We start from the raw sequence: 20,687 nt of genomic DNA, 5'->3' as shown, positions 1-20,687 counted from the left end.
CGGGGAAAAAAAGTCAAGTGCTCGTCATTGCAATAATAAAAATGTCTATTTTGGCCGTCATCCCCCCCCCCCCCCCCCCGAAGACGCCGTGCTGCTCATCCCCTCCGATGCACTACAATCCAGAGGACAGTGCAGTTGAGGACGCCCATCCAAAAAAACATCCATTTTGGCCCCCTTAATAATAAAAATGTCTTTTTTGGCAGTGCTTCACTCAGCTGAGAGACCTGGAAGTCTCTGAGCCAATCACAACGCGTTTAGCTCGGCTAAACGCGTTGTGATTAGCTCAGAGACTTCCAGGTCTCTCAGCTGAGTGAAGCACTGCCAAAAAAAGATGTTTTTATTATTGCAGGGGGGAATGACGGCCAAAATGGATGGGTTTTTTTGGATGGGCATCCTCAACTGCACTGTCCTCTGTCGAGCCGCATCGAAGGGGGTGAGCAGTGCAGCAACTTCGGGTGGCACAGGGAGCCGTATTTGGCATGCGCAGAGCAGCCAGCATAACGCTTGGCTGCTCTGCGCATGCTCGACCAGCCGACTGGCTGACTGTTTAATGACGGAATAGAGAATGCAAGTGAGCTACAATGAGCAGCTCATTTGAATTCCTATTCCTTGATGCATGCCCATTCCTTAACGATTTGCTAAGGGAATCGGTAAGGAAAGGGCTTTAACGAGTCTTTAGTGCATCTTACCCTTAGACTATTTATATCGTGGCTGTAAAAACCTTGACTTTCTGTTTTTTTTCCCCATTAATAGCCATGAGCTAATGTTGCCATTAGCATGTGGCCATTAAAAAAAATTCCTCTGGGAGCACTTAGGGGCCCTTTTATTAAGGTGCGCACGTGCCTACACGAGTCCAATGCGCATCAAATTGGAACTACCGCCCTGCTACCATGTGCCCCGGGCGGTAATTCCATTTTTGACGCATGCACGAAACGTGGTGGAAAATATTTTCTATTTTCTATCACGTGGCGCTTACCCGGCAGTAAGCGGCAGTTTACGTGTGCTGGCCGCTTACCGCCCGGGTAAAGCGCGTGAGACCTTACCGCTAATTCAATGGGCGACGGTAAGGTCTCAAGCTGAAAATGGACATGCGCTCGTTTTAATTTTGCTGCACATCCATTTTTGGCCCCAAAAAAGGCCTTTTTTATCCAGGCGTGCTGGAAAATGCATCTACACCAGCGTAGGCCACTTTTCGGCGCACCTTAGTAAAAGGGCCCCTTAATACCACCGATTTTGTAGGCAGTAAGGGCTCCTGCGTATCTGTGCACTAACCAGTTACTGCGTGGTAGTGTAGATGCGCTAACTGGTTAATGCAGGAATGCCCACTCTCCGCCCCTGACATCGCTCATGGTTAGCACATGCAGATTGCAAAGTTGAGTCTTCGTACTTCAATAAACTCCATTTTACCAATATACATCTTCCAGTCTTTGGTATCCTTGGTCACCCTCCCACTTTTTCTTGTTGTACTGTTGTATTTATCGTGGGGCGTTTCGAGTTCTCTGTCTTTTGGGCGGATTTCTTCTCTTCTATTGCAAAGTTACTGCAGGATGCCTGAGCGCATCCCGCGGTACTCCATTTTTTTTGCTTTATTAGGCACACATTAGCACCTAATGCATCTTACTAAAAGGTCCCTTTAAATTAGCTGTCACATAATGCTGTGGTTTCCAAACCTGATCCTGGAGGCACCCCAAGCCAGTGGGGTTGTTGGGATATCCACAATGAATATTCATGAAAGAGATTTGCATGCAGTGGAGGCGGTGCATGCAAATATCTCTTATGAATATTCAGTGTGGATATCCTAAAAAGCCTGACTGGCTGGGGTGCCTCCAGGACCAGGTTTGGGAACCACTAACACAGTGTATCATGATTGATGTCAAAGGACGCATGCAAAACTCATTTCAGTGTCGAACTGCTCTGAAAAAAATGCAGAAGTGGGCTGGGAGGGAGGGCTTTCATCAAGGATGCAGCTCCCACCCCCTGAGGTAGGATAGGTTAGGGGTGTACATTTGCATATAAAGTTTTAACCGCGCTTTGTTTTATTTCAATAAATTATTGGATACACAAGCGAATTGCAACATCATAATCATTCTATGTTCTTCCTCCCAATTACGCACCCCATGCTTTCCCCGCCTTTCATTAACTCACTCCCATAAATGCTCTTCCTCGCGCGCCCCACCAATCGCTTACCCCATGCTCTTTCCCTCCATGCTGTCTCCCTCTACAATCTCATACCTTCACGCTCTCTTTCCATCTGGCTGTGGACTACACAGGTCTCAACATCCCCTTTCCATGGTCTGAACAGAGTCCTTGAATGCTCAGTGGGGAAGGCTTCTCATTTGCCGAAGGAGGGTATGGTTGGAAAGGAAGTTGCTCACGGGCTGAAGAATCCAGGGCAGCGTTTGCTGTGCCCTCAGAGATTCCCATTATCTGCTGGAGGGAGCCTTGGAGAATGACTCCCGGAATAATGGTGATCACTAGCACAGCAAAGGTTTTTCTTGGCATTTTCAGATGGTATCTCCAAGCTGTTGCAGCACTGGCCAGAAAGTGCATTGCAAAATGCTCCTCCAGGGCTGCATGTGTTGCCTGAAGCAAAACAATAAGGAACTTCTCCTGCTCTGTCCAGTGCCGCAGTACGGGGAAGTGGGGACAGCAAAAGCTCTTTGTTTGAAAAGTGCTGACCTAAAAGATTTTAGAATACATGTGTGGTTCTCTCAGTGATGACTGTGCTAGTGTTGATTGTAGACCGAGTAAAAGAGAAATGGCTCACTTGAGCTTCATTCAAAAGCCTGAATGATATTAGTACATATGACAGTGCTCAGCAAGCTAGATCAAAGTATATTGTGGGTATATAGGGAGTGGCCTAGTGGTTAGGGTGGTGGACTTTGGTCCTGGGGAACTGAGGAACTGAGTTCGATTCCCACTTCAGGCACAGGCAGCTCCTTGTGACTCTGGGCAAGTCACTTAACCCTCCATTGCCCCATGTAAGCTGCATTGAGCCTGCCATGAGTGGGAAAGCACGGGATACAAATGTAACAAAAATAAAATAGATAATATTGGAGATTCTACATGGAATGTTGCTATTCCACTAGCATGTAGAAGGCTGCACAGACTTCTGTTTCTGTGAGTCTGACGTCCTGCACATATGTGTAGGACGTCAGACTCACAGAAGCAGAAGCCTGCGCGGCCACATTGGTGATCTGCAAGGGCCGACCTCTACATTGAATGTTGCTAGTGGAGGAGTAGCCTAGTGGTTAGGGTGATGGACTTTGGTCCTGGGGAACTGAGGAAGTGAGTTGGATTCCCACTTCAGGCACAGGCAGCTCCTTGTGACTCTGGGCAAGTCACTTAACCCTCCATTGCCCCATGTAAGCCGCATTGAGCCTGCCATGAGTGGGAAAGCATGGGGTACAAATGTAACAAAAATAAAATAGATACTATTGGAGATTCTACATGGAATGTTGCTATTCCACTAGCAAGAATGTTGCTATTCCACTAGCAATAACAACATTCCATGTAGAAGGCTGTGCAGGCTTCTGTTTCTGTGAGTCTGACGTCCTGCACGTACGTGCAGGACGTCAGACTCACAGAAGCAGAAGCCTGCGTGGCCACATTGGTGATCTGCAAGGGCCGACTTCTACATGGAATGTTGCTAGTGGAATAGCAACATTCCATGTAGAATCTCAAATAGTAGCAACAGTGGAGGAGTGGCCTAGTGGTTAGGGTGGTGGACTTTGGTCCTGGGGAACAGAGGAACTGAGTTTGATTCCCACTTCAGGCACAGGCAGCTCCTTGTGACTCTGGGCAAGTCACTTAACCCTCCATTGCCACAGGTACAAATAAGTACCTGTATACAATATGTAAGCCACATTGAGCCTGCCATGAGTGGGAAAGCGCGGGGTACAAATGTAACAAAAATAAATAAAATCCTTGATCTGGTGCCTGAAATCCAGACTAATGTCACCACATTAGTCTGCCTCATCCTATCTTCTCAGTGTAATAAGTATAAACCTACAACTTTAAATATTCCCAACTACTCTCTTCCTATTTCGGATAGCCTAAAACTATTTGGCGTCACAATTGATTGGAACATGGCCCTGGAAACCCAAGTAAATTGCACCACAAAGAAAATGTTTTACTCGATGTGGAAACTTAAACGTATAAAACCTTTCTTTCCTCGAGATGTCTTCCGCAGCTTAATACAATCAATGGTATTAAGTCATTTAGATTACTGCAATGGAATTTATGCAGGATGCAAAGAACAACTAATCAAGAAACTTCAGACCACCCAGAACACAGCAGCGAGATTGATCTTTGGTAAATCAAAATTCGAATCTGCCAAGCCCCTTCTTGAAAAATTACACTGGCTTCCCATTAAGCGTATTGCCTTTAAGGTTTGCACCTTGATTCATAGGATCATTTACGGAGAAGTTCCTGGGTACGTGTTAAATCTAATAGATCTACCATCCAGAAACAGTTCCTGCTTTTCCCGATCCTTCCTAAATTTACATTATCCAGATTGCAACGGCCTTAACTACAAATCTACCTATGCATCCAGTTTCTCCTTCATAGGCACACAGCTATGGAATGCACTACCCAAAATCTTAAGATCAATTCAGAACCATCTAAATTTCAGGAAATTACTGAAGACCACCCTATTCAAGAAGGCTTACCTTCCAGACTCAACCTAACTTACTTCTTCTTTGTTACAGCAAAATTCATTGACTCTATTATCTTTTATTATCTCTGTTGTTTTATACGTTGCATATACGATTACTATCTTATTATTACATTGTTTAATTGTATTTTACTAACTGTAGCCTGCACTATTGTGTAAGCCACATTGAGCCTACAACTAGTGGGAAAGTGTGGGGTATAAATGTGTTAAATCAAATAAAAAATTTCAAATCACATGCCTCCATCCTTATACAGTATTTTTAGACAGTGTATTATGCCATTATCCCAATTGACCCAAGGAAATTTTATAATACCCTAATAGCAGTTTCAAAAACAATACCTCAGTAAAAGTTCCAAAAAAGTATATGGCCCTCAGAATAAATAAAGAACCAGCTTGATCATTGCATGATAGTTAGAGTGCAAAGTCCAACAAAGATGGACGGACAACAAAATCCCACAAAGAGAATAACAGTACAAAGACAGTGGGAAGTGGGCCGATGACTCAAGAGACCAGGACAACAGTCTGGTGTCTAAAATGATTTTATTATTAAGGACTGGACAGATCTGACTCAGGAGTCTTGTTGAGTACGTGAATGGGTAAATCTCCAAAGGAAAATATTCCTTAAGTACACCACTTTCAGTGTCACTTGATTTTTCAGCAAATGCTTGCCTGTATCGAGGGGGGGGGGGGGGGGGGAGGGAAAGGGGGGTGGGGACAACACAATTTCACTAAACAAGCAAACTAAAAGAAAACTTCAATTATCTAAATGGACGTGAGAATGCAATCCTGAATGATCTTTCATCAAAGCACACATTTCTGATTAGTCTTATCATAACTTCAGTATCTTTGATTTGACCTATTGGTTTGATAATCTGCTCCCCACAAAGATATTTATTTTATTTTGTTTATTTATTTGTTACATTTGTATCCCACATTTTCCCACCTATTTGCAGGCTCAATCCAGCTCATTTTCGAAAGTGATCGCTGGCCATCTTCCGACACAAATCAGGAGATGACCGGCGATCTCCTGAACCCGGCCAAATCGGTATAATCGAAAGCCGATTTTGGCCGGGTTCAACTGCTTTCCGTTGCGGCGCCGGCAAAACATCAAGGGGGTGTGTCGGTAGGGTAGTGAAGGCGGGGCGGGACGGGGACATGCTTACGAGATGACCGGCTTCGCCTGATAATGGAAAAAAAGCAAGGCTTGACGAGCATTTCACCAACTTTACTTGGTCCCTTTTTTTTCACAACCAAGCTTCAAAAAGGGGTCCTAATTGACCAGATGACCACTGGAGGGAATTGGGGATGACCTCCCCGTACTCTCCCAGTGGTCACCTACCCCCCTCCCACCCAAAAAAATAATAATTAAAAAACATTTTGTTTTACCAGCCTCTATGCCAGCCTGAAATGTCATACCCAGCTCCATGACAGCAGTATGCAGGTCCCTAGAGCACTTTTTAGTGGGTGCAGTGCACTTCAGGCAGGTGGACCGAGGCCCATCCCCCCACTACATGTTTCACTTGTGATAAATGGGAACCCTCCAAAACCCACCAGAAACCCACTGTACCCACATCTAGGTGCCCCCCTTCACCCCTTAGGGCTATGGTAATGGTGTAAAGTTGTGGGGAGTGGGGTTGGGGGGGGGGGTTGGGGGGGCTAAACAACCAAGGGAAGGGGAGCTATGCACCTGGGAATTATTTTTATTTTTAAATGTTTAGAAGTGCCCCCCTAGGGTGCCTGGTTGGTGTCCTGGCATGTGAGGGGGGCCAGTGCACTACAAATGCTGGCTCCTCCCACTACTTAGATTGTAAGCTCTTTGAGCAGGGACTGTCTTTCTTCTATGTTTGTGCAGCGCTGCGTATGCCTTGTAGCGCTATAGAAATGCTAAATAGTAGTAGTAGTAGTAGTACCAAATGCCTTGGATTTCGCCGGGTTTGAGATCGCCGGCATTATTTTCCATTATGGCTGAAAACCGAGGCCGGCCATCTCAACCCCGGCGAACTCTGACATTTGGCCAGGCCCAACCGTATTAGCAAAGAAAAAGATGGCCGGCCATCTTTTTCGAAAATACGGTTGGTTCCACCTGCTTGTGGCGCCGGTGCCAAAGATGTCCAGCCTGCTATTTGGCCGGCGCCTTTCGATTATGCCCCTCAATGTGGCTTACATATTCATCAAAGGAGTGATAAAATATATTCAAAAAATCTTACTACAATAATAACATACAAAACCAATACACACTTCCTAAAATCCTATAAAACTAATTTATAAAACAAATGAGAACAATTATTTAGTTCTTCACAAAAGAAAATATAGCACAATCTCCTTGGACCAATGACAGAAGGATTAGATTTGAACGAAAAAGAAACCATGGGGCCCTCTTACAGATCGGCGGTAAACCCAATACGGGCTTACTGCTCACTCTTCTGGGACTACCGCCAGCCCAATGCATCTGCTGGCGGTAGTCCTGCCCTTAGCGTGTACCGTTTTCGGGGAAAAAGAAAACCCCTGGAAATAGCTTGCATGGCAGTAACCCGGCGATAATCAGGCATCGTCGTGCACGGCCCAGTTACTGCTGGGTTAGTGCAGGAACCCTTATCTCCACCTCAAAGGGTGGTAGTAAGGGATCCCACTGCATGTTCCATACTTTGTATTAACTCTTGTGTAGAGAGTTGCACGGGGACAGAAATCTTACCCATCCCCGCCCGTCCCCGCTGGAATCTTACCCGTCCCCACCCATCCCCACTGGAATCTTACCCATCCCCACCCATCCCCGCAAAAATTTAAACCATCCCAACCCGTCCCCACCCGTCCCCGCAAGAATTTAAACCATCCCCACCCATCCCCGTAAGAATTTAATAGTACATAAAAGAAAGTTCCAGTCAGCTCCCTCAGTCTCTCTCTGGATTTGAGCCACAGCACTGTAGGCAAGGAAGGAACGGAAGTTGGAACTTGGAACACTCTGGTGCGCACATGTAAGATTTGTCTCTGATTCACTGGCAGTGTGTGCTGAGAGGTCGCCACATGCACGCGCCAGTAGGTCAGGTGACATCTGATTCTTGTGCCTGTGTCAGAGCTGAGGTCTGTGCACCAGCCTGGGAGCAAAGAGGATTAATAGTAACATAGTAAGTGACAGCAAATAGACCTGAACGGTCCATCCACTCTGCCCAATAGTCACACTCATGATCAATTCATCATTAAATCAACGAGTGTGATATTATATACTTGATTATGGTCTTTCTTTCGTGTTTCTGGAACAAAGACCACAGAAGTCTATCTGGCCCCATCCTTATGTTCCAACTGCTGGAGTTGCCATCGAAGCCCACTCCAGCCTATTCATGTTCTCATTTGTGGGACACAGACCATAAAAGTCTGTCCAGCACTGTCCTCATGTTCCAGCCACTGAAGTTGCTGTCTAAGCCCTTTCCAGCCCATCCTACACCAGATTGCCATGTATGAGACACAGACCATACAAGTCTGCCAGGTATCAGCTCTAGTTCATCACAGCCAGAGTCCCCATCTAAGCGTCACTTGACACATCCACACACATGCAGCCATTTAAGGTTAGGTTTTATATAACTTCCATTTTCTAATTAGAGATCCTCTGTGTTCATCCCACGCCTTTTTGAATTCCATCATCATTTGTGACTCTACCACCTCCTTAATGGAAGACTTTCCACATTTATGCTGTTAAAGCAAAGAGGAGGAGGAGGAGGAGGAGACAGCACTCAAAGAAATTGATATTCGGTAGATGAGAGGCTGGTGCAGGTGGAGCTTACAATTCCACGGGAAGCCCGCAGAACTGGTTCCATCCCCGCGGGAACCCCGCAGGAACTGACTCCGTCCCCGCGGGAACCCCGCAGAACAGCTTCCATCCCCGCGGGAACCCCGCAGGAACTGCCTCCGTCCCTGCGGGAATCCCGCGGGTTCCGCAGGATTCCCGCGGGGACGGAAGCCGTGCAGCTCTCTACTCTTGTGTTACTTTGTACCATACCATGTAAGCTGCACTGAACCTGCTATCGAGCGGGAAAGAGCGGGGTATAAATGCTACAAATAAATAAATGGCTAGTACTGGAATTGGGTTCTGAAAAGGGGCAGGGGCTGAAACTGCGGGGACTGGGGGCTGATAAGGGGACAGGGAGAAGTGGCTGGGGGCTGAAGCTCGGAAGTGGTGGAAGAAAAGGGCTGGGGCTGAAACTGGGGACTGGTGGGATAGTGAGGCTGAAACTGGGGGCTCAAAAAGGGGGGGCAGGTGGGAGATGTGGACTAGGGCTGGAACTAGGGGCAGGTGGGATAATGGGGCTGGAACTGGGGACTGAAAAGAGGGGACAGAGAGAGAGAGGGGACAGATCCTGGATGGAAAGGGGAGCGAGAGGGAGGGCAAATGGTGGATTGAAGGGGCAGAGAGAAAGGGCAGACAGTGGATGGAAGGGCGGAAGAGAGAGAGGGCAGATGTAGATGGAAGGAGCAGGGAGAGAGGGCAGATATTGGATGGAGGGGACAGCAGAGAGGGCAGAAACTGGATGGCAGAGAGAGAAGAAAGACAGGTGCTGGATGGAAGGAAGACAGTGAAAAGAAGATGAGGAAAGCAGAAACCAGAGACAACAAACCATACCATGTAAGCCGCACTGAACCTGCTATCGAGCGGGAAAGAGCGGGGTATAAATGCTACAAATAAATAAATAAATAAATGGCTAGTACTGGAACTGGGTTCTGAAAAGGGGCAGGGGCTGAAACTGTGGGGACTGGGGGCTGATAAGGGGACAGGGAGAAGTGGCTGGAGGCTGAAGCTCGGGACTGGTGGAAGAAAAGGGCTGGGGCTGAAACTGAGGACTGGTGGGATAGTGGGGCTGAAACTGGGGGCTCAAAAAGGGGGGGCAGGTGGGAGATGTGGACTAGGGCTGGAACTAGGGGCAGATGGGATAATGGGGCTGGAACTGGGGGCCAAAAAGAGGGGACAGAGAGAGAGGGGACAGATCCTGGATGGAAAGGGGAGCAAGAGGGAGGGCAGCCCTGGATGGATGGGAGAGGGAGGGCAAATGGTGGATTGAAGGGGCAGAGAGAAAGGGCAGACAGTGGATGGAAGGGGGGAGAGAGAGGGCAGACAGGGGCAGATGGTGGATGGAAGGGGCAGAGATAGAGGGCAGATGTAGATGGAAGGAGCAGGGAGAGAGGGCAGATATTGGATGGAGGAGACAGCAGAGAGGGCAGAAACTGGATGGCAGAGAGAGAACAAAGACAGGTGCTGGATGGAAGGAAGACAGTGAAAAGAAGATGAGGAAAGCAGAAACCAGAGACAACAAACTGTAAATAAAATATATATTTTTAATTTTTTGCTTTAGGATAAAGTAGTATTGTAGCTTTGTTAATAAATGTTTATAAATAGAACATGTACATAAGGTAATCTTTTTATTGGACTGATTTTAATACATTTTGCCTAACTTTTGGAGAACAAAACCCCCTTCCTCTGGTCAGGATAGGATACTGTAACAGCACTATACTGTATTGACCTGAGGAAGGAGCTTTTTGGCCTCTGAAAGCATTAGTCCAATAATGTGGTATTATTTTATTTTCTGTATTTGTTTTATTTGTATTTCTTAATTTGTAAAGTGGTGATTGGTATTTGTTAGTTTTTTCAAATTTACATCTGCTGTCTTTATATTTTGCACAGTACTAGGGGACATTTTCGGTTTCTGTGGTGTTGCATTGTATGCAGAGTCTGGCATCGGGGGTTCAGTTTAATTTTTGTCTAAATAGAAAGTTTATGATTACTTATTCTATAGTGGATTAGGGTGTATCTGTGTTTGTGAAAAAGACATGGCTTTCAGTTGGCATTGACTGTGCAGGATCAACAATCTGTACTATTCTGTCTGGTTTCGTTTTACTATAGGTGAATTGATGTTCTAGTGCTCATTGTAGTGTTTAAGATGCTTTCCTTTTCCTTGTGTGACTCGAAGAAATGACTGCTTATGGTATGGTAGAATTGCTCTATAGGTCCTGGGTGTTTTGTATTCTCGGTATACCTAGCACTGGATTTTGGAGGGGGGTGTTAAAAAATGACCAGCCCCGGGTGTCAACTACCCTAGGTATGCCACTGTTCCAAGTCACCAGTAGTAGTTAACCATACTTTTGTATTGGTCTTTGTTTATAATTGTAATCTGTTCCATTGCTCTTAATTATACATACATTGAATCTGGGCTACCAGTTGATTGAACAAAGGATTCGTTTTCAGACTTTGAACAGTGAGAAAAACAGTCAAGGCTCAGATTATGAGTTCTCGCCTATTCATGTCTGAAAACTGAGGAACTATGTGCCCATTTTACCAAGCTGCGGCAAAAGGAGGCCTGTACTGGCATCAACGCATGTTTTTGATGTGCACCGAGGCCCCCTTTTACTGCATTGAGGTGGCAGTACGGGCTCCCGCGCTAACCCGGCGGTAACCGGGCAGCGCCAATTACCACCAGGTACACACCGGCACTACAAAAATAAATATAATTTTGTAGCACCAGATATAACGGTGCACTGGCAGTGGGAACTACTGCTGGGCTGTGCAGTAATTCCTTTTTAGCGAGCGGTAAGCCCGCTTTGGGCTTACTGCCGCTTTGTAAAAGGGGCCCTAAGGGACTCATTCCAAACATTATCAGAAAGTGCCATTCCATGACATTCCATTATTTTTTCACGGAGAGAGTGGTGGATACTTGGAATGCCCTCCTGTGGGAGGTGGTGGAGATGAAAATGGTAATGGAATTCAAAAATGTGTGGGATAAACATAAAGGAATCCTGTTTAGAAGGAATGGATCCTCAGAAGCTTAGTGGGATTGGGTGGCAGCACTGGTGGTTGGGAAGCGGGGCTAGTACTGGGCAGACTTCTACGGTCTTGTTAGGCAGACTAGATGGACCATACAGGTCTTTTTCTGCCGTCACCTACTATGTTACTATCAGGCTCATTTTCGAAAGAGAAGGACGCCCATCTTCCAACACAAATCGAGAGATGGGCGTCCTTCTCTCAAGGTCGCCCAAATCGGCATAATCGAAAGCCGATTTTGGGCATCTTCAATTGCTTTCCATTGCGGGGATGACCAAAATTCACGGGGGCGTCAGCATCATACCGAAGGCGGGATTTAGAGATGGGCATCCTAGTCCGATAATGGAAAAAAGAAGGGTGTCCCTGACGAGCACTTGGCCGACTTTACTTGGTCCATTTTTTTCTTGCGACCAAGCCTCAAAAAGGTGCCCGAACTGGCCAGATGACCACCGGAGGGAATCGGGGATGACCTCCCCTTACTCCCCCAGTGGCCACTAACCCCCTCCCACCCTAAAAAAACTTTAAAAATATTTTTTGCCAGCCTCTATGCCAGCCTCAAATGTGATACCCAGCACCCTGACAGCAGTATGCAGGTCCCTGGAGCAGTTTTAGTGGGTACTGCAGTGCACTTCAGGCAGGCAGACCCAGGCTCACCCCCCCCCCCCCCACCTGTTACACTTGTGGTGGTAAATGTGAGCCCTTCAAAACCCACCAGAAACCTACTGTACCCACATGTAGGTGCCCCCCTTCAGGGCTATGGTAGTGGTGTACAGTTGTGGGGAGTGGGGTTTGGGGGGGGGGGTTGGGGGGCTCAGCACCCAAGGTAAGAGAGCTATGCATCTGGGAGCAATTTGTGAAGTCCACTGCAGTGCCCCCTAGGGTGCCCGGTTGGTGTCCTGGCATGTGAGTGGGACCAGTGCACTACGAATGCTGGCTCCTCCCATGACCAAATGGCTTGCATTTGGTCGTTTCTGAGATGGGCGTCCTCGGTTTCCATTATCGCCGAAAACCCGGGACGACCATCTCTAAGGACGACCTAAGGACGACCATCTCTAAGGTTGACCTAAATGTGGAGATTTGGGTGTCCTCGACCGTATTATCGAAACAAAAGATGGACGCCCATCTTGTTTCAATAATACAGGTTTCCTCTCCCCTTCACAGGGCCGTCCTTCGAAGATGGCCCCAGGAAAACTTGGGCGCCCCATTCGATTATGCCCCTCCACGTGTCAAAGGAAGTTCTTTGGGAAACATAAACTGCTAGTAATTAAAAAGAAGATAAAAGTCATTTAACTATCTTCAGTTTCTGTCAAGGCTGATTAAAGTACATGCTGTATGGATATGTTATACTAGTGTCTGAAATAAAGGTTCCAATGCTCAAAATAACGTCTATTGACTTATCTTCCTTTATTTTCAGCTTAATTAAATATCCTGGAAAAAGAGAAACACGACTCCTCTTTCAATCAAGTTCCCATTCCAATTAATGTCACTTAGTAGATTTATTTATTTGTTACATTTGTACCCCACATTTTCCCACCTATTTGCAGGCTCAATGTGGCTTACATAGTGTCGGAGAGTTGCAGACTCCGGAGTAAACAAATACAAGGTTTTGTTGTGGTAAGATAAGGTTCATGTGGTAGCAGTGGCATTCCTAGGGGGGGGGGGTGGTGGGGGCGGTCCGCCCCGGGTGCACGCCGCCGGGGGGGTGCCGCGCGCGCCTGCCCTCCGTTGTTCGATGTTTCTTCTCTGCCCCGGAACAGTTTACTTCCTGTTCTGGGGCAGAGAAGAAGCATCGAACAACAGAGGAAAGGCGCGTGCGGCACCCCCCCCCAGCGGCGTGCACCCGGCGGGGGGGAGGGGGTTCCTTCGCGGGGGTGTCCTTTCACCGAGGGGGGGTCCGCGTGGCATCGGGGGGGGGGGCGCTGCACCCGGGGGGCGGGGCGCATCGGTGATCCGCCCCGGGTGCCAGCCCCCCTAGGAACGCCACTGTGTGGTAGGACCACATAAAGGAATTGTACAACGGAATAGTTGTTTAAGGAAACCCTCACAGTTAAGCTGTGAGGGTGTTAACATTGGCTGAAGCCAAGGCAGCCAAGATAGGAAGGAAAGGGGGGGGGGGGGAGAGAAAAATTAGGATTAGTTAGTGGCTAGGTTAGCAAAGGAAAAGGAGGAAGGGGATTGGGTTAGGGAAATGGGATAGGATTGGTTAGAAGAGAAGGGTTAGGATAGGGTGAAGATTTGGCGCTCAGAAGTGATTAGTTAGTTAGGTAGGAGAGGGTAAGGGTGGATAGAAGGGAGTTGAAGGACCCTTTCCAGCCCGCTCTTGGTGGTGGGAGTTTGGGACTTGGGGGGGGGAAGAGTTTGGGGGAAGGTTTTTGGGGGAGGGGGGAAGAGGGTTTGGGAAGATGGTAGCAGCTTTTAAATGGGAAAGGGTGCCTGGATTAGGGGTTTAAGAGGCACCAAAAACGGTTAAAATGAATATTATGAAATATATGAAATGTAAATGAACTCGTGGGCGGAACTGCCATGAGTATGAGGTGGCTTGACGGCACCATAAGCCACATGGGGGAAGGTGGGGGGAAAGTGAGCCAGTTCGTTACCGAATGGCTTAGCATTATTGAACTGCGCTGTGAAGTTAACCTGGTGGAAAAGAGTGTTATGTTACTAAGTTGAAGTTAAGTGAAATGAGTTTTATTAATATATGGAAATAAAGCTGCAGCCACATTTTATTCCAAAGAAAGTGTTGTTTGAGTTATTTAAAGGTTATAAGAATGTGTTATGGGCTGCCTGAAGTGCGAATGTTGTGTCACAGAGATCAGGCATTTATGTTGGATTGGAAGGGTATGCCTTTTTAAACAGGTGAGTTTTTAGTGTTTTTCTGAAGTGTAAGTGGCTGTACGTAGTTTTCAAGGCTTTTGGTAATGGTGGTGTTTAAATTTACATGCAACCCCAGTGTCTAAGTGCTATTTTATAAGCCGCACCTAACTTTACGTGCAGCTTATAGAATAGCACTTTTTTCAGCTCCAATTTTTTAGGCGTTGTGACAAAACAGTGCGTTTTAAGCCTGTAAAATGTATTGGGTATTTACTGAAGTGTATTTCTCCAGTTTGGCCAGCAGATGGTGCATGTTATGTTTTAAGCTGACTTTTCTTTCCTTAGTTAACACAGGAAATGCCTGAGTGATGTAACCAGATTTTTTTTTTAAAGACTGTTGTTCTGGGCTCTGATTGCCCTAGGAGCTCTTTTCTTTTAAACTGTGCTGGTTTTTTTCTCCAGTTTCAGCCCTGGAGGAGAGAGAGAGAGAAAGCTCTTTGCAGCAGGGGCGTATCTGGACTCGGGCGGTAGGGGGGGGCCAGAGCCAGAGGGAGGGGGCACATTTTAGCCCCCCCCCCGGCGCCACCGATCCCCCCCCTGCCATTTCCGGACCCCCCCCCTCGCCACCAATGACACCCTCCCCCGCTGCTGTCACTTACCTTTGCTGGCGGGGGACCCCAACCCCTCACCAGCCGAGGTCCTCTCTTCCATGCAGGCTGCGCCGCTGCAAGTTGCAACGCTTCCTGTTCTTCTGAGTCTGACGTCCTGCACGTACAACGCGCAGGACGTCAGACTGAATTCCAAATTCTGAGTCTGACGTTCTGCACGTTGTACGTGCAGGACGTCAGACTCAGAAGAACAGGAAGCGTTGAAACTTGCATCCTGCACGGAAGAGAGGACTTCGGCTGGCGGGGGCTTGGGGTCCCCCGCCAGCAAAGATCGGCGACGGGTTGGTGGCGGGCGGGCGGGGGAGGTGGAGAGGGTCTGTGGTAGGGGGGTCCAGGGCGAAATCTGCGGGGGCCCAGGCCCCTATGGCCCCAAGCAGATACGCCCCTGCTTTGCAGAAGCCCTGTAAAACAGTTATATTTGATAACTGATGTGCAGCTATATATATGTCCTAAACATGCCCCAAAATTGTTACTCACAATAGGATTTAGGCGCATTCCATTATAGAACTGGATATTTGCCTTGTTGTTCAATTAAGTTGTGTGCACAATTTGGCCATGCAACCAAATTAGCATGCACAACTTTAGGTGTCGCATTTAGAATTTGGGGGTAAGTATCTTTACTGACTGGAGGGAGGTGGGACTGGTGGTTGGGAGGCGGGGATAGTGCTGGGCAGACTTCTACGGTCTGTGCCAGAGCCGGTGGTGGGAGGCGGGGCTGGTGGTTGGGAGGCGGGGATGGTGCTGGGCAGACTTATACGGTCTGTGCCAGAGCCGGTGGTGGGAGGCGGGGCTGGTGGTTGGGAGGCGGGGATGGTGCTGGGCAGACTTATACGGTCTGTGCCAGAGCCGGTGGTGGGAGGCGGGGCTGGTGGTTGGGAGGCGGGGATAGTGCTGGGCAGACTTTTACGGTCTGTGCCCTGAAGAGGACAGGTACAGGTCGAGGTAGGGTGTGCACAGAAAGTAGCACATATGAGTTTGTCTTGTTGGGCGGACTGGATGGACCGTGCAGGTCTTTTTCTGCCGTCATCTATTATGTTACTATGTTACTGGTGAGATTATTCCCTGGTCATCCGGTGGCCTTACTAAAAGGTACTAACCACCACCAACCAGTTGACACTGGTTTCTTGCCAGTTGCAATCTGATTGTTTCAACTCAGCTATCCCATGAACTGTAGTGGCAGCAGGCTGTAATTCTTATATTTGCCCTTTATTATATTATATTCTCTCTCTTTACCCACTCAAATCCCCTGTGACCTGACCTGCAGTGTTGCAAGGTCATGTTTTCTTTATCTATCTCATGTTTTCTTTTTATAACCTGATCACTAGATCATGAGGGAGAAAAGCAGGATATAAAAGCTGAAATAGATTTTGTTGATATAGTTGAATGTGATAGCTTATGCACTTTCAGCTTATTTGTAATCTACACTGGAATGCAAAGGAAGACAAAATGGAGCAGAGAGTGCAGTGTTAATCCAAGAGCAGGACAGGAGAAATAAAGTTGAGCAAATGGAAGAGAAAAAAAAAAAGGAAAAGGGTCAACTGGCAAGAAAAAGGAGTGAATATATAACCAGCAGTCAGTGAACATATAATTTTATTATACATATATTTTCAACATTTATATGGATAGAATCAGGTGAAAAATACAACTGAATGGCCCGATACTATCCATATAAGAAAGGGGTGAAGAGAGGGTGAGTAGGATAATTATCTGGCTAGCAGGCCTCGTGGTGCAATCGATAGGTTGTTTGTCTATTTCACCTGTGATCGGAGTTCAAATCCCACACTGTGACTTCAGACATGTGGCCAGTTCAGTCATCCATCCACTTCTGGTCAGTAAATGAGTCTGAGGACTTAGCCAGGGGCTAATGATGACTGGGGAAGGCAATGGTAAAACAACCCCAAGAAACCAACACCTAAGTACATCCATATAGTATAGTTACATAGTAAATGATGGCAGATAAAAACCTGCACAATCCATCCAGTCTGCCCAACAAGATAAACTCATGTTACATGGTATGCAATACTCTATATGTATACCCGAGTTTGATTTGTCTTTGCCATTCTTAGGGCACAGACCGTAGAAGTCTGCCCTGCACTGTTCTTGTACTAAAAGTTCTGAAGCTACCGTCAAAGCCCCTTAAAATTTACACTCCAGCCCATCCATATCTATTCAGTTACGATCAGATTGTAGAAGTATGCCCAGCACTGGTTTTGCTTCTCAATTACTGGTGTTGCCACCCAATCTCCGCTAAGATTCCGTGGATCCATTCCTTCTAAACAAGATTCCTTTGCATTTATCCCAGCATTTTTGAATTCCATTACCATTTTTATCTCTACCACCTCCCGTGGGAGGGTATTCCACATATCCACTACCCTTTCTGTGAAAAAAATACTTCCTGACATTAGTCCTGAGTCTGCCCCCCTTCAACCTCAATTCATGTCCTCTAGTTCTACCGCCTTCCCATCTCCGGAAAAGGTTTGTTTGTGGATTAATACCTTTCAAATATTGGAACGTCTGTATCATGTCAACCCTGTTTCTCCTTTCCTCCAAGGTATACACATTCAGGTCTGCAAGTCTGTCCTCGTATGGTTTGTGATGCAAATCCCATACCATTTTTGTAGCTTTACTTTGCACCGCTTCCAGTCTTTTTACGTCTTTAGCTAGATACAGCCTCCAAAACTGAAAACAATACTCCAAGTGGGGCCTCACCAATGACTTGTAGAGGGGCATCAACACCTCCTTTCTTCTGCTGGTTATACCCATCTCTATGCAGCCTAGCATCCTTCTTGTCATGAGCTTCCTTCTGGAATAGAAAGGACTACCTTTACCTTTATCCCAATAACCTGTTTCACTTAGGCTTTCAGAATAGCAAACCTAAACTAAATAATTAGGGGTAATTCTATAAATCGGATGCCAACATTTATGAACCAAATACATGTATAATAATTAAAATAATGACATCTACATGCATATATGTGCATGTGCACACTTAAATGCTACTATTCTGCCTAAGCACTAATCTGTAAATACACACATATAAGGGGAAATTTTATATGTGACACCTTCAAAAATCTGCGCTGTAAAACTACACACCTAGCATGATTCTATAATGTATGTCTAAAGTTAAGAGTAGTTTATAAAATCTGTTCATGTGTCATTCATGCGACTAAAAGTTAGTCGCACCCATTTAGGCTACCTAAAACCAGACCTAAATACCTGCACCTAAGTTAGGTGCACATCGGGTGTATTCTATAATAGTGCACAGTTTTTTGAAACATCCACAACCAACCCATTGCACGCCCATTGCTACACCCCATTTTTGACTGTGAGCATTAAAATTTACATGCACCTTGTTATACAATATACCTAGAAAGTTGTGCGATAAAATTCTAACCAAAGCCAATTAGTGCCGCTAATTGATTTTTAAGAACCAATTATCAGTGCTAATTGGCTTGTTAATCAGTTAAGTTGTATGTGCAGTTTAGCCATATAGCCAAATTAGTGTGCACAACTTAAGGCACCATATATAGAATTTGGGGGATATTGCATAGTCTATATTTTACTGGTAGGAGTACATATGAGTAGATCCGCAGCAGCACTTTCACTTATGTAGGTAATTTCTACAATCCAATAATTTTTTTTTATTACATTTGTACTCCGCGCTTTCCCACTCACGGCAGGCTCAATGCGGCTTACGTATACAGGTACTTATTTGTACCTGGGGCAATGGAGGGTTAAGTGACTTGCCCAGAGTCACAAGGAGCTATCTGTGCCTGAAGTGGGAATTGAACTCAGTTTCCCAGGATCAGAGTCCACCACCCTAACCACTAGGCCACTCCTCCACTCCAATAAATTGCACACATATCTCCACCATTTAGGCATCGGTATTTATACCAGATGTATGGCAGGTGTAACTGACTGTCTAGGGTTACCATATTTTCCCCAAGTAAAAAGAGGACACATGCCTCGCCCCTTGTCACACCCCCGCCCTGCCCCTGTCACACCACTGTCCCACCCACCCCGCCCCTTTCACATTCCCCACCCTGCTTCTGTCACTTTGACACCCCCAAAAGAAAGCCAGATTCTCTCTCTCCCCTCCATGTTATTCCCTCCCCAATTTTCCAGCCTCCGTCCCCTCCACCCACATGACTGCATTCACTACCCCTCCCCTCCTCTCCTCTCCTCCTGTACCTTACTGTAGTGCCATGGTGGTCTAGTGGCTTGAAATCTCAGCAGCCATTTTGAATCGGCATAGGGAGCGAGAGAAGTCTACCACCACACCAGGCAGGAAAGAGGGGGCTCCTTCCTGCCCCGAAGAAGTTGCTAGATCACTAGGGCACCTCACTAAGATAGGGGAGGGAAAGGGAGGATAGAACACCCCTGAGGCCTGCCCACCCCAGCCCCCACTAGCCTGCCTGTTTGGTCCGCGATAATTGTAGGCGTGTTAAAAATGCTAACATGCCTTAGTAATCAGGGCCCTAAATTCACATCTCTAGCTCACACTGCTTGAAAAGTTGCCTCTAAAAACCAGAAAGGGACAAACCAGTCTTCCGGCTATACTGCGACTCCAGCAATTCTACTTCTATCTCCAAATTATCATATTATTCCAGGAGGAAATTTGAGGAAAACACATCAGGTGTAATTAAAAAAATAAGGTCTTTGGTCGATACACCCTGCTATAGACTTCAGTTAGCAATAAAATCCTACTTACTGTGTTAGAAATCATTGCCTAACATGACTTAAACTCATTTCAACTGAAGGCTAATAACAGTGGGGATAATTTGTCAAGCAAACGGGTGCACTTCGCCGACACTTCCAAGGGGAAACTTAGAGGGAAAGCCGTGTTTCAGTGGCCGAGGTGAGAAACAGCCTCGAACTTTGACTAAGAATGAATTACACTTTTCCATTTTCCTGCAGCAACCTCAAGTGGGTTAACGGCAAGGATGAGACCCTGAACGCAGCCGATTTTCATTTCATTATAGCTGATGAAAAAGAGCGTGCTTTGCAACAGTTGTGCGAACCAACAAAGAGCAAAACATGAGAACGTATCCTGATCCTCACCCTTTATTGCAACCTTGTGTGTTCGGCTTAGCAAACTATTACTGTTGTAATTATTTAACATAGTAACATAGTAGATGACGGCAGAAAAAGACCTGCATGGTCCATCCAGTCTGCCCAAGACAAACTCATATGTGTATACCTTACCTTGAATTTGTACCTGTCCTTTTCAGGGCACAGACCATATAAGTCTGCCCAGCAGTATTTCCCGCCTCCCAACCACCAGTCCCGCCACCCATCACCGGCTCTGGTACAGACCGTATAAGTCTGCCCTCCCCTATCCTCGCCTCCCAACCACCAACCCCTCTTCCCCCCACCTGCTCCGCCACCCAATTTCAGCTAAGCTTCTAAGGATCCATTCCTTCTGCACAGGATTCCTCTATGCATATCCCACGCATGTTTGAACTCCGTTACCGTTTTCATCACCACCACCTCCCGCGGGAGGGCATTCCAAGCATCCACCACCCTCTCCGTGAAAAAATACTTCCTGACATCTTTCCTGAGTCTGCCCCCCTTCAATCTCATTTCATGTCCTCTCGTTCTACCGTCTTCCCATCTCCGGAAAAGATTCGTTTGCAGATTAATACCTTTCAAATATTTGAATGTCTATGGGTTATACTTGCTATACAACACCTTGCATGAATTTGTTCTAAAAGCTGTTGTCAAATAAATA

Source organism: Microcaecilia unicolor, chromosome 3 (genome assembly GCF_901765095.1).
Source record: "Microcaecilia unicolor chromosome 3, aMicUni1.1, whole genome shotgun sequence".
Lineage (NCBI taxonomy): Eukaryota > Metazoa > Chordata > Amphibia > Gymnophiona > Siphonopidae > Microcaecilia > Microcaecilia unicolor.
This window is presented reverse-complemented; position numbering follows the sequence as displayed.